Genomic DNA, 13,881 nt, shown 5'->3' with positions numbered 1-13,881 from the left:
TAATATTGGCAGGAGTGACTACTCAAGTTTTATTGATCAAAACTGTTCTCATATTCAGCGTCATCATTCATTCATTCATTGCCTTTGTCTTAGGTTAACAACATATAACATTTTAGCTTTGAGGGTTTTTTGTTTTGCTTTTTGTTTTTGTCGTTTTAAGAATAAACTGATACGCTTTTGAAAGTGTATAAAATTATTTGAAAGAAGTACTATTTATGAGATATTTCTGCTGATGTTAGTGATGTGTGATAAGGCTCCAGCTATCTATGGTAAGAAAGCATACAGAAACCAACATATAAGGAATATGGTAGATCAAATTCATCAGTACTGAAACACAGGAAAGCTATAGCTTGAAATTATTTTGACCTGAAACTAGGATAATTTGTCTATGTTTGTTAGCTAAGTAAAATCTGCAGGAAATAATTTTCTCCCATAGATGGAAAGATTAATTGCAGTGTTAACCAAATCTCTTTCACACACGCGATGACTCATTTTTTTCTTTGGTTAAGAGTACATTAATCATGGCAGATGAGGCTTCTGCTAGAGTCTAATTAGTAACTAGATAGTGCTTATAATGTGTTTTCTTCAGAATTATGCTGCTTAATTTTCTACCTTGATCCTACCATGTTTGCTTCTCATTTTAAAAAGGTAAATGGGGCAAACTATCTATTAAACTTTTAAAATAAAACTATTTTTATCTAAAAAGCTGATGACAGCAAGAGTTAGCTATCAATATCAATGCTAAGCTAATGAAATGACACAGATTTATACTCTCATGTATCATCTCCCATATAAGTCTACTCTAATAGATGGAAATAAATCTTTCAACAAAAAGAGGAAGGTGAAGGATAGAACTTTGAATTCTATAAAGAATATTTTAGAAATATGATTTCAACCAATTGGTTGAAGATATAAAGTCAGTATTATCTGTGTCAGTTCATATGAATCTCTCAGGAATTCAGGATTTTAATTAGACCGGTAGGAAATCAACTTTGTGTTATTTTCACTATAGAATTTCTTATTAACCTGTTTCATAAGTCAGTCTTCTGTTTTGCATTAGTTATTTGTTCTATTAGAAGAATCCATACTTATTTCTACATTCCTTGTTATTCTGTCTTAACATGCATTAATAAATAAAAGTCACAAATATAAATTACGCATGCCGTGAGGTTTTCAGGGAACTGAAACATTATAATCAGTGTCATTCATGAAGTCAGGACTCCTGGTTGCCTCCTAACTAATAATAGCAGCCAAGGGCAGGAATTCCATTTTGTAGACTTTTGTTCTACTTTCAGACTGATAAGGCATTACAATTCAAAATTCATGGATCCATTATTAGGTTTCAGAGACACATTACTTGTAATTCTGGAGAGTCATGAAATGTACTGTTTCTTATCCCCTAAAACTCCAGGCCCTGTTTTTTCTATTTTTATGCTCTGTGAATGAAAGTATAGGCCGGGTGCGGTGGCTCAAGCCTGTAATCCCAGCACTTTGGGAGGCCGAGATGGGCGGATCACGAGGTCAGGAGATCGAGACCATCCTGGCTAACATGGTGAAACCCTGTCTCTACTAAAAAATACAAAAAACTAGCCGGGCGAGGTGGCGGGCGCATGTAGTCCCAGCTACTCGGGAGGCTGAGGCAGGAGAATGGCGTAAACCCGGGAGGCGGAGCTTGCAGTGAGCTGAGATCCGGCCACTGTACTCCAGCCTGGGTGACAGAGCAAGACTCCGTCTCCAAAAAAAAAAAAAAAAAAAAAGAAAGTATAGGCACCACATTTGATGTCTTCTCTCTCTTATATGCATGAAAGACTTATAAAGAATCAGAATACCGTGAAATGATTATATTCCCTTTTAAATTTATGATAATTTTAATGACCCATGTTTGTAATGCATTTTCTATTATACAACATAGTTTTACAGACATTGTTTCAACTTTATCACAACTCTCATTTAATGACAAGGACAGGTATTACTAATTTGCTTTTAATAAAACATGAGGCTCTTAGGGCAAAATTAATGAATTTGTCCTAAGTTGAATAGCTACTAAGTATGAGAGTCAGAATTTCAACCCAGTTCTCTAAGCTTTCAAACTAGTTTTCTCTCTCTTATACAGACTTCAATTTTAACTGCTTTTGTCCTTTTTTTTTTTTTCTTTTGTCTTTTGGTTTTTTTTTGTTTAGCTTTATGTGGTAGTCACCAAATGGTTTTATTAAAGCATCACTGGCTCTAAGTAGCACTAAATAGTTTAGTCATTTGAAATTAACCATGGTTTAAAATCTGGATCAGAAACCAGTTTGTATGCTATTTATTGGTTAAAGGTTCTTACATATATACTCATACAGTAAGCAGACATATGTTTACCCAGTTAAGAATACATATACAGCCGATTGCTGCTGAGTATCATGAATAGTTAGCAAAAACAAAAGAGCAAATGTTAGTACTTGCTATAGTCAAATTCCCAGATAGAGGAGTATCTAAGAAGACAAAGGCAAAAGTAAATACATGCATACATACATATGTCCATAGAAACAGAAAGGCAGAGAGACTCACAAACTTAATAATATGTGACTACATAGCCTTTATGTAAATCCCATTAAATAATATCCTACATAACTAAAATGAGACTCTAAACAAGTTTTTTTTAAAATAATGCACACAAATACATTTTTGCTTGACATTTTTCTTAAAATCATCTTAATAAAATGAGAGTTATAACTAGTTATGAGTATAATTAATTAAGAACATTTCAGGATTTGTCTAATAAATACACATCATTAGCTGAATTACTGTCTCACCAATAGAGGCATCTAAACATGTAGATTACAGGAAATCTCAGTACCCATACTTTCATATTTCTACTAATTTTGGTTTTGATAGGTCCTTTATTTCTGTGTAATGTTAGATTACCAATACTAGATTACCAATATCTCTAGCACCTAAAAGGCACTCAGTGCTTTTTAGCACTCACAAGAAGAGTGCTTTTCATTTTTTAGATTTAGAAACTAAAGCTTAGAAAAATAAAACCACTTACCAAAGGTTATACATCTAGAAAGTGAATAAACACAGATCTCTCTGACTCTCAAACTCTTGGAATTCTACTGTATCTTACAGTACCATATCTGAAATAATTCATTTACTCTCCAGATTTTTACAACCTGATAAACCCTGAACAAATTTCTGAAGTTGGTAAAGAAACATTTTTCTACGTCTTAAATTGTGTCCCTCTGCCCTCTTGCTCCCCTCTAACATCTACAGAGTTTACAAGTCAAAAGGAAAATAAACTGCAAGATGTTTTGGAAGTTCAGAGTTAAAATGAAAAGTTAACATGGGGATTTAATCAATAACTTACTTTTCCCCAACTCCAATTCAGTTATAGATACATTCCTAAGTCTTCTAGAATAGTTATGGAAAATTTTTCATCACATAAAATATTCTAGAAAACAGAAAAGTATGACTACTGTGATATTTTGCATATGACTTAGCAGCCTTGTAGGGAATGCTTAACCTTGTCCACAACCCAGGGTAAAAGTATTAATGACCTCATTTTACAGATGCAAAAAGCCTAGGGACAGAGAAGTTAATGAATTGCCCCAAATTACACAGTTACCATTGATAGAACCAGAATTCAAATCCAGATCTGCCTGATTTAAATAAGCTTATGTTCTAAACCATTTTGTTTCATTGCTAATGCTTTTAATTCATACAGTGTCCATTGCACATTTATTTTTAAATTTTCATTTTCAATAAAATAATTTGCTTAAGAAAAATAGATGTTACAAAACTGCTTGTAAAGACAGACACTCTAAAACTCTTAGTAAAATATTACCAAGCTTTATAGAATTGATAATAAAAGTATGTTCACTTATTAAAGTTCACTTTAGGTTTATAAACAAGTAAGTCATTTCAAAAATAATCTTGGGAGTGCATCAAATCCTAAGAGACAGCTTTAGAATAAGTAAACTCAATAAAAAAGTATGTGGTCAAGAGAACACAAGACAAAATAAATAAGTTACTTACTTTTTAGCAGAAACAAGGTAGAGAATTAAAAACACATTTTAAGAGTGTTTACTATTTGTCAAATTGATGAGCACACCTCAGTTCCCCAGATATAGAGACTGGAGATTAGAGAATGTAGGCTTATTTTTTATAGGATATCAAACTAAGATTTTTTCAAAGCAATTTTAGGTAACTTTAGCCACAAAGACGCAGGATCTCAAAGCTGGTTCTAGAAAAGTAAACCTTTTAGATAATGAATGTCACTGCAGAAATGCTACAATCCGGTGTCAGAATCAACTTGCTTAGAAACTGTGATCGGCATATTACTAATTTATTTACATAGCCAAAGTTCTGGTGCTCTCAACATTCTGCCAATCACTTCAGTCAATGATTTTGCTCATGCCCTATTAGTCAACTGAAATGTCTTCTTTCATCTACCCAACTACCCAACCAAACTTTGTTAAAACCATCTGAAGTACATTCTATATAATAAAGATATTCAGGCTCAGTCTATTCTAGAATTTATTCCAGTATCAAATCCTATCATGCATTATCTATACTATTCTTTCTAGGACTTTAAAATTATTATTTTGATAGTAGTTCAACACATTTATACTATGTTACTAAGTTGGGTAAAAATATATACCTTTATTTTTTATAACAGTTATTATCCTGTCCTACAGTCTACATTCCTTCTCAGCAGTGGGGAAATAAAAACAAATCAACAAACTAACAAATAATTAAGTAAAGTTACAATTATGGGTAAAATTTCATTTAAAACTGTCTCTTCCACATTGTTACTCTCTCTCTCTGTCTCTCTTTCTCTCCCGTCCTCCCCATCTTTGTCTCTCTCCTTCCTGCTCTGCCTCCTTCCCTCCCTTCCTCTTTCTTTCTCTGGGCACTGCAAAGAACCCAAGGAGTTAAATGTTTCCTGATTTATAGAATTTATAATAAAGTTATTCTATAATGGTTTTTACCATTTGTCAAATAAAGGTATTTCTAGGGGCAAAAAAAGTGACAATTTTCATATATAGAATAAGGAGATTTAAAGTAGATTTACAAGTTTTAGTGTCTCAAATTCCTGGCCTCAAGTGATCCTCCCACCTTGGCCTCCCAAAGTTCTGAGATTATAGGTGTGAGTCAGTATGCACTATTATTCAGAATAGTAAAGACACAGAATCAACCCAGATGCCCATCAATGGTGGACTGGATAAAGAAAATGTGGTACATATGCACCTTGAAATACTATGCAGCCATAACAAAGAACAACATCATGTCTTTTGGAGCAGCAAAACAGAGCTGGAGGCCATTATCTTAAGCGAATTAATGCAGGAACATAAAACCAAATACCACATGTTCTCTTTAAAACTGGGAGCTAAACATTTAGCACATGTGGACTCAAAGAAGGGAATAATAGACACTGGGATCTACTTGAGGGCAGAGGATGGACAAAGGATGAGGATTGAAAAACTATCATCTACCAGGTGCTATGCTTGCTATCCAGATGACAAAATAATCTGGACACCAAATCCCTGTGATATATAATTTTCCCATGTAACAAATGTGTACATGTACCCCTGAACCTGAAATAAAAGTTGGAAAAAAGTTTTAATGTCACAGATTATTTTTATTTTGCAGATGTTATTATTTTTTTCTTGTCTCATAGTTTCATCTCAAAAAAGTAGCCATGTGTCTTCCTTTATTCTGAGTCATATAACACCACCAAAAGCTCAATTTGTATAGTGTCCTTTCTGTTGTTTTTATTTTAATATTTTTTTAAGATGACATATTTTCTTGACCTGTCTCTTTTTCAATTTACATATAAAGTATAAGTTATTGTTAATCATCTATGGATTATATAGAAAATAAACCCTCTATATATAACATTAAGCAAAAATAAATTTAAATAATACCTGAAGAACTCTGTAATATACTTCCCTTATAAACATGTATATACAAAACTGATATGTCAACATATATCCAATAGGTAAATAAATGACAAATTTGAAATTATTCTTCAAAAATGAATAAGTTTTAAGTGTATCAAATGGTAGAGTTATGAATACCAACAGCTGTGCAATTTACTTGGAGAGGCAAATGAATTTCTCAGATAACTTTTATCTGCAAAATGCAAAATGATTTAGTTTTCATGGGTAATTTTAAGTTTAAATAATAAAGGAAACTAGTAAAAGTATTTTTTAGATTTACTTAGAAAATGCAAGAGATTTTAAAAACTGTGGATCTCTGCAAATGGGAAAAAAAGACAAAATGGTGGTGATGAGGAACAGGAAATGGTCCTTTTTGTTTTACACACATTTTTCTCTGTTATTAACCTAATATTGTCTCAAGTCCTGGTTTTTTTTTCCTACATTTTAATCTGAGTACCTACTTAAAACATTGTTCTTGCACCAGCCTTATCCTGATAGATGCCACAAACTTGTCTTGTGCACCCAACTTCACCCATTTCTTGCTACTCCACTTTAAACCCCCAGACAGATAACCACACAAATACTCTTTGCTGGTTCCATTATCAGACTTATGGTACACATTCCTTCAACTTGATTTTTACCTCATGTGCTCCCTCCTGCTTGAAATGCATTGTAATGTAGTGGTTAGAACATGGACTTGCATGTCAATTAATTTTTGATACTCAGTTCTGACATTATTGAATGTGTAAACCTGGGCAATTTCCTCAATATCTATGAGCCACAATTTCCTAATTTGTGAAATGGAGCATCACAGGGTGAATCAATCCAATGTAAAACATCTATCACATTATAAATAATAGTAAGCAATAGTGATTCACTTTTTTCTCTCCTTCTTCTATTCCTCCTTCTCTCTCCACTTCCCACTTAACCTTATTTTTCTCCTCGTCATCGCCTCATTCTAGCTCTACATTACTTTAATCCTAGTTTGCCTTTATTTTTCTCATTGTCATTACCTCACTCCTTAGCTCTGGTACTTCTAACAGATGACTTCTAACTCCTTTAGATTATGATGGTCTTCATTATCAGGGACATTAATTGGGAAAATAACACACAATCTATTTTAGCATTCTTGTTTATATAATTATAACTACAGTGTAAAAGTATAAGATATTTCATAGCAAATAATATTTCACAGCAAATATAATTTGCTGTTTATATAATTATAACTAGTTTATGTAAGTATAAACTGTTTATATAACTAGTTCATATAACTACAGTGTAAGAGTGTAAGATATTTGACAGCAAATAATCCAGGTAGACACCATTTGATGTCACCAGTACCTAGCATATATAAAGTGTGCAATATTTTTCTTCTGTATAATTCAAACATTTAATGAATATTTACTACATGAACAATGACAGAGATTAAGATGAATTAAACACCAACAAAACAAAGCATTTAAGGAATTTCATTAAGTACACTGTTGATAATCCATCTAAGTTCTGTCGTCCACCAAGCTTTACTGAATTGAATAACACCATGAATTCTCCAGATCTGTGGTTCTCAGACTTCAACATGCATAAAAATCAGCTGAAGAGCCTAGCATGATGTGGTCCTAGCTACTTCAGAGACTGAGGAAGGAGGACTGCTTGAGTCCAGGAGTTTGAGCTCAGCCTGGGCAACATAGTAAGACTCCATTCTGCAGTGACCCCCAAAAAATTTTAAGTTGAAGAGTTTGCTAAAATACTAATTGCTGGACACAGTCTCTAAGATAAAGAGGCCTTTGATGGAGCCTGAGAATTCAGATCTATAACAAATTCCCCCGTAAAGGTGATGCCCTGAAAACACTGTTCTAAGTAAACCAGAGATCAATATATTTTTTGACTTTTCTTTTTTGATGTATTTCTTCTCTTTATGGCCAATGCCTTATATGAGAACCCCAAGGTAGCACTGGAAAGCCCAAGCAAATGCGGAATACTATTTAGGTAAGAAGAGTAGGTACTGTCACTTGGTCAAATAAATAAATTAGGAAATTAATAATTGTGCCTACTATCTTAAAACCTCTTACCATTAATCACCATTATTTAGTGATTTATTTAACTCATAACTTATGTATTTCTTTATGATTACTAGATTCTCAAAGATTTTTTACTATTTATTGGGAAGTTATAGACACAATTGATTTTTTATTTTATATTGTCACTTAGATAATTTTACAATGTGTGTTCAGAATCACCTAAGTGCATTACAATGCATATTCCTAAACTTAATGGATTTTAAGTCTGTGAAAAATCCTTGGAAACATACACATTTAAAAAGTACTCATAACCATTTGTTTACAAAAGTGTGAAAGCAACTCTCTTAGGTAAACAGCTTCTCAATAGAAAATGAAGAACCTAGCAATGACTAATATTAATCATGGAGAGATTAACAGATGAACTCACACCAGTTGAAGTGTGTTATTAAAAAAAAAAAATCAGTAAATGACAGGGTGGAGTGAAGATGTACACAAAGAGGCAGCTCCTCTCTGCAGTTCCTGTGGAGAAGAACAAAAACTTCAAGCGAACTCTGCATCTTCAATTGAGGTACCACAGTTCTCTTAGTTGAGTCACAACTAGGTAGTTAGTGCGACACATGGAAAGCAAGCAAAAACAGGGTGGAGCACAACCCCACACAGGAGCTGCATGCAGCAAAGGGAACTTCCTCCCCTGGTCAAGGGAGATGGTGAGGGATTATGCTCCCATTCTGTGATGGTTAATACTGAGTGTCAACTTGATTGGATTGAAAGATGCACAGTATTGACCTTGGGTGTTTCTGTGACGGTGTTGCCAAAGGAGATTAACATTCGAGTCAGTGGGCTGGGAAAATGCAGACCCACACTTAATCTGAGTGGGTACCATCTAATCAGCTGCCAGCACAACCAGGATATAAAGCAGGCAGAAAAACTTTAAAAAGCTAGGCTGGCTTAGTCTCCCAGCGTACATCTTTCTCCCATGCTGAATGCTTCCTGTCCTCACACATAAGACTCCAAGTTCTTCAGCTTTGGGATTCAGACTGGCTCTCCTTGCTCTTCAGCTTGCAGATGGCCTATTGTGTGACCTCATGATCATGAAAGTTAATACTTAATAAACTCCCCTATGCCTATCCTACTAGCTCTGCCCCTCTAGAGAACCCTGACTAATACAGATTTTGGTACCAGGAGTGGTTCTAGAAAAAAGAATATAAAAGATGGAGTTCTTTTATTGGTTTTGGGGTTTCTGGAGTTGGCTACTTAATATGATTAGACACAGAAAAGCTAAGGACTCTTGTAATAGTATGGAGAACATTGATAGTCCTTGGTATAAACCGTTTAGAGAGTTATACAAAATAAATGCATTTGACACTCCTGATTCACCGCTCTTGAGAGGCAAGGAGTTTAGTGACTTCATACGTAATACCTTTGACCATATGTGGAGAACTAAGGAACATAATGAAACTGGTTGGTTGCACCTAATTCAGTGGACAAATTGATGAAAGAGAATGATGAACTCAGGGATTCTAACTCCCAGCTTCAGAAGCAGATATTGAGCCTCAAAACTGCTAAGATTGCCCTGAGTGAGAGTCTTATCTCCTGTAGAGAAAGAACTGAAACTGTGGAAAAACAGACATTAGCTCTTATCATAAGAGTGGCTGACCTGCAACAAAAGGTGCATGCACAGCATTGCCATGTGTCTACTGTTAAAGTGAGGGCACTGATCGGAAAAGAATTGGACCCTACAACTTGGAATGGGGATGTGTGGGAGGACCCTGATGAAGCTGGAAACACTGAGTTTGCAAACTATGATGAATTTTTTTTTTTTTTTTTTGCTAGAAGAAACAGCTTCCCCATCTCCAGTAGTAGCAACATCCCCTCCATTAGTCTTCCCACCTTTGTCTGAGGAGATAAACCCTGCACTGTCTGAGGCAACAGTGATGGTCTCCCCAGAGGCAGTGCCAGGCAAGATAATGTTGATTCTCCTCAGGGGCCATATCCAACACCCCTCCTTGCTTCTTGACCTATAACTAGACTAAAGTGCAGGCAGGAACCTGGAGGTGAGGTTGGGTGTGACCCATAAGAAGGTGTGCTACACTCGATAAGAACTACTTGAGTTTTCTAACTTATATAAACAGAAATCTGGAGGACAGGCATGGGAATGTATATTAAGGGTGGGAGATAATGGCGAAAGGAATATAGAGTTATATCATCACATTCTCCAAAGTCAAAATGAAGAAAAAAATGTTAAGGGCAGTCAGAGAGAAAGGCCACATCACCTATATATGGAAGCTAATCAGAATAACAGCAGATCTCTCAGCAGAAACTTTGCAAGGTAAAAGAGATTGGGGACCAATATTTAACATTCTTAAAGAAAGTAATTTCTGGCCTAGAATTTCATATCTGGACAAACTAAGCTTCATAAGTGAAGGAAAAATAAAATCTTTTTTGGATAAGCAAATGCTGAGGGAATTTATCACCATCAGGCCTGCTTTGCAAGAGCTCCTGAAGGAAGCACTAAATATGGAAAGAAAAACCATTATCAGCCACTACAAAAAACATACTGAAGTACACAGACCAGTGACACTATGAAGCAAATACATAAATAAGTCTGCAAAATAACAAACTAGGATCAGGATGTCAGGATAAAATTCATACATAACAATATTAACCTTAAATGTAAATGGGCTAAGTATCTCCAATTAAAAGACACAGAGTGACAAGCTGGATAAGGAGTCAAAATCCATCAGTGTGCTGTATTCAAGAGACCCATCGCACATGCAGAGACACACATAGCTTCAAAATAAAAGGATGGAGGAAACTTTACCAAGCAAATGGAAAACAGAAAAAAGCAGGGGTTGCAATTCTAGTGTCTGACAAAATAGACTTTAAATCAACAAAGATCGAAAAAGACAAAGCATTATATATTGGTAAAGGGATCAATTCAACAAGAAGAGCTAACTATCCTAAATATATATACCCCCAATACAGGAGCACCCAGATTCATAAAACAACTTCTTAGAGACTTACACAGAGACTTAGAGTCCCACAGAATAATAGTGGGAGACTTCAGCACCCCACTGTCAATATTAGACAAATCATCAAGACAGAAAATTAACAAAGATATTTAGGACTTGAACTCAGCTCTGGATCAAGTGAATCTGATAGATATCTACAGATCTTTCCACCCCAAAACAACAGACTAGACCTTCTTCTCAGCATCATATGGCACTTACTCTAAAATTGATTAAATAATTGGAAGTAAATCACTCTTCAGCAAATGCAAAAGAACTGAAATCATAACAGTCTCTCAGAACACAGCACAATCAGAATTAGAACTCAAGATTAAGAAACTCAATACCACACAACTAAATGGAAATTGAATAACATGCTCCTGAATGACTCCTGGGTAAATAATGAAATCAAAAGTTATTTGAAACCAAAAACTAACAAAGTACCAGAATCTCTCAGACACAGAAAAAGCAGTGTTAAGAGGGAAATTTATGGCAATAAATGCCCACATCAAAAAGATTTTAAATCAACACCCTAGCATTGCAAGTAAAAGAACTAGAGAACCAAGAGCAAACAAACCCCAAAGGTAGCAGAACACAAGAAATAACCAAGATCAGAACAGAACTGAAAGAGATAGAGACACAAAAAACACTTCAAAAAAATTAATGAATCCAGGAAGCGGTTTTTTCAATGAATTAATAAAATAGATAGATCCTTGGCTAGACTAATACAGAAGAAAGGAGAGAAGAATCAGATAGACACAATAAAAAATAATGAAAGGGTATCACCACTGACCCCAGAGATATACAAACAACCTTCAGAGAATACTATAAACAGCTCCATGCAAATAAACTAGAAAATACAGAAGAAAGGATAAATTCCTGGACACATACACTCTCCCAAGACTGAACCAGAAAGAAGTTGAATCCCTGAATAGACCAATATCAAGTTCTGAAATTGAGGCAGTAATAAACAGCTTACCAACCAATAAAAGCCCAGGACCAGATGCATGGGAAATTAACAGTTGATAGTATTAGTGCAGCCCCTCCAATTAAGTGCATTAGGAGGTGACCAGCTGTAATGTTGGCTGTTAATCACACAGCTAGTGCTTTTGGTTTAATATAACTCAATTCTACCAGAAATACAAAGAGGAGCTGATATCATTTCTTCTGAAACTATTCTAAACAATTGAAAAGGAAGGACTCCTCCCTAACTCATTCTATGAAGCCAGCATCATCCTGATACAAAAACCTGGCAGAGATAGAACAAACAAAGAAAACTTCAGGCCAATATCCCTGTTGAAAATTGATGCAGAAATTATCAATAAAATACTGGCAAATCAAATCCAGCAGCACATCAAAAAGCTTATCTACCACAATCAAGTTGGCTTCATTCCCTGGATGCAAGGCTGGTTCAACATATGCAAATCAATAAATGCAATTCATCACATAAAGGTATCTAAAGACAAAAACCACATGATTATCTCAATAAACATGGGAAAGGCCTTTGATAAAATTTAGCATCCCTTTCTGTTAAGAACTCTCAATCAACTAGGTATTGATAGAACATACCTCAAAATAATAAGAGACATTTAGGTCAAAGCTACAGTCAATATCAAACTGAATGGGCAAAAGCAGGAATCATTCCCCTTGAAAACCAGTGCAGGATAAGGATGCCCTCTTTCACCACTCCTATTCAATATAGTATTGGAAATTCTGGCCAGGGCAGTTAGGTAAGAGAAATAAATAAAGAGTATTCAAATAGGGAGGGAGGAAGTTAAGTTGTCTTTCTTTGCAGATGATATAATCCTATTTCTAGAAAACCCCATCATCTCAGCCCAAAAGCTTCTTAAGCTTATAAGCAACTCAGCAAAGTTTCAGTATACAAAATCAATGTGCAGAGTTCACAAGCATTCCTACAACAATAGGCAAGCAGAGAGCCAAATCATGAATGAACTCCCATTCACAATTGCTACAGAGAGAATAAAATACCTAGGAATACAGCTAACAAGAGAAGTCAAGAACCTCTTCAAGGAGAACTACAAACCACTGCTCAAGGACATCAGAGAGGACACAAACAAATGGAAAAATATTCCATGCTTGTGGATAGGAAGAATCAGTATCATGAAAATGGCCATACTGGCCAAAGTAAATTTTAGATTCAATGCTATTTCCATTAAACTGCTGTTGATATTCTTCACAGAATTAGAATGTTGTGGGAAGTCAGGGACCCTGAACAGAGTGACCAGCTGAAGCCGTGGCAGAAGAAAATAAATTGTGAAGATTTCACGGACATTTATCAGTTCCCCAAATTAATACTTTTATAATTTCTTACACCTGTCTTTACTGTAATCTCTGAACATAAATTGTGAAGATTTAATGGACATTTGTCACTTCCTGTGATTTCCTATGCCTGTCTTTACTTTAATCTCTTAATCTCATCATCTTCTTTGTAAACTGAGCAGGATGAATGTTGCCTCAGGACCCGGTGATTGTGTCAACTGCACAAATTGTTTGTAGACCATGTGTGTTTGAATATGAAATCTGGGCATCTTTAAAAAAGAACGGGATAACACTGATGCTCAGGGAACAAGAGAGGTAACTTTGAACTGGCCACCAGTGAGCTGGGTGGAAACAGAGCTATATTCCTTCTGTTTCATAAGCAAAGAGGAGACATATCGCTGAATTCTTTTTCTCAGCAAGGAACATCTCCGAGAAAGAGAATGTGCCCTGAAGGTAGGCCTATAGATGGCCCCTTTTTAAGGAATCCCATCTTTTATGGTCGAAGCTAATGGGATGAAATAAGCCCCGGTCTCCTATAGTGCTCCCAGGCTTACTAGGATAGGAAAATTCCCACCTAATAAATTGTGGTCAGACAGGTTACCTGCTCTCAAACCCTGTTTCCTGATAAGATGTTATCAAAGACAATGCATG

Source organism: Rhinopithecus roxellana, chromosome 10 (genome assembly GCF_007565055.1).
Source record: "Rhinopithecus roxellana isolate Shanxi Qingling chromosome 10, ASM756505v1, whole genome shotgun sequence".
In the NCBI taxonomy this organism is placed as follows: Eukaryota; Metazoa; Chordata; class Mammalia; order Primates; family Cercopithecidae; genus Rhinopithecus; species Rhinopithecus roxellana.
This window is presented reverse-complemented; position numbering follows the sequence as displayed.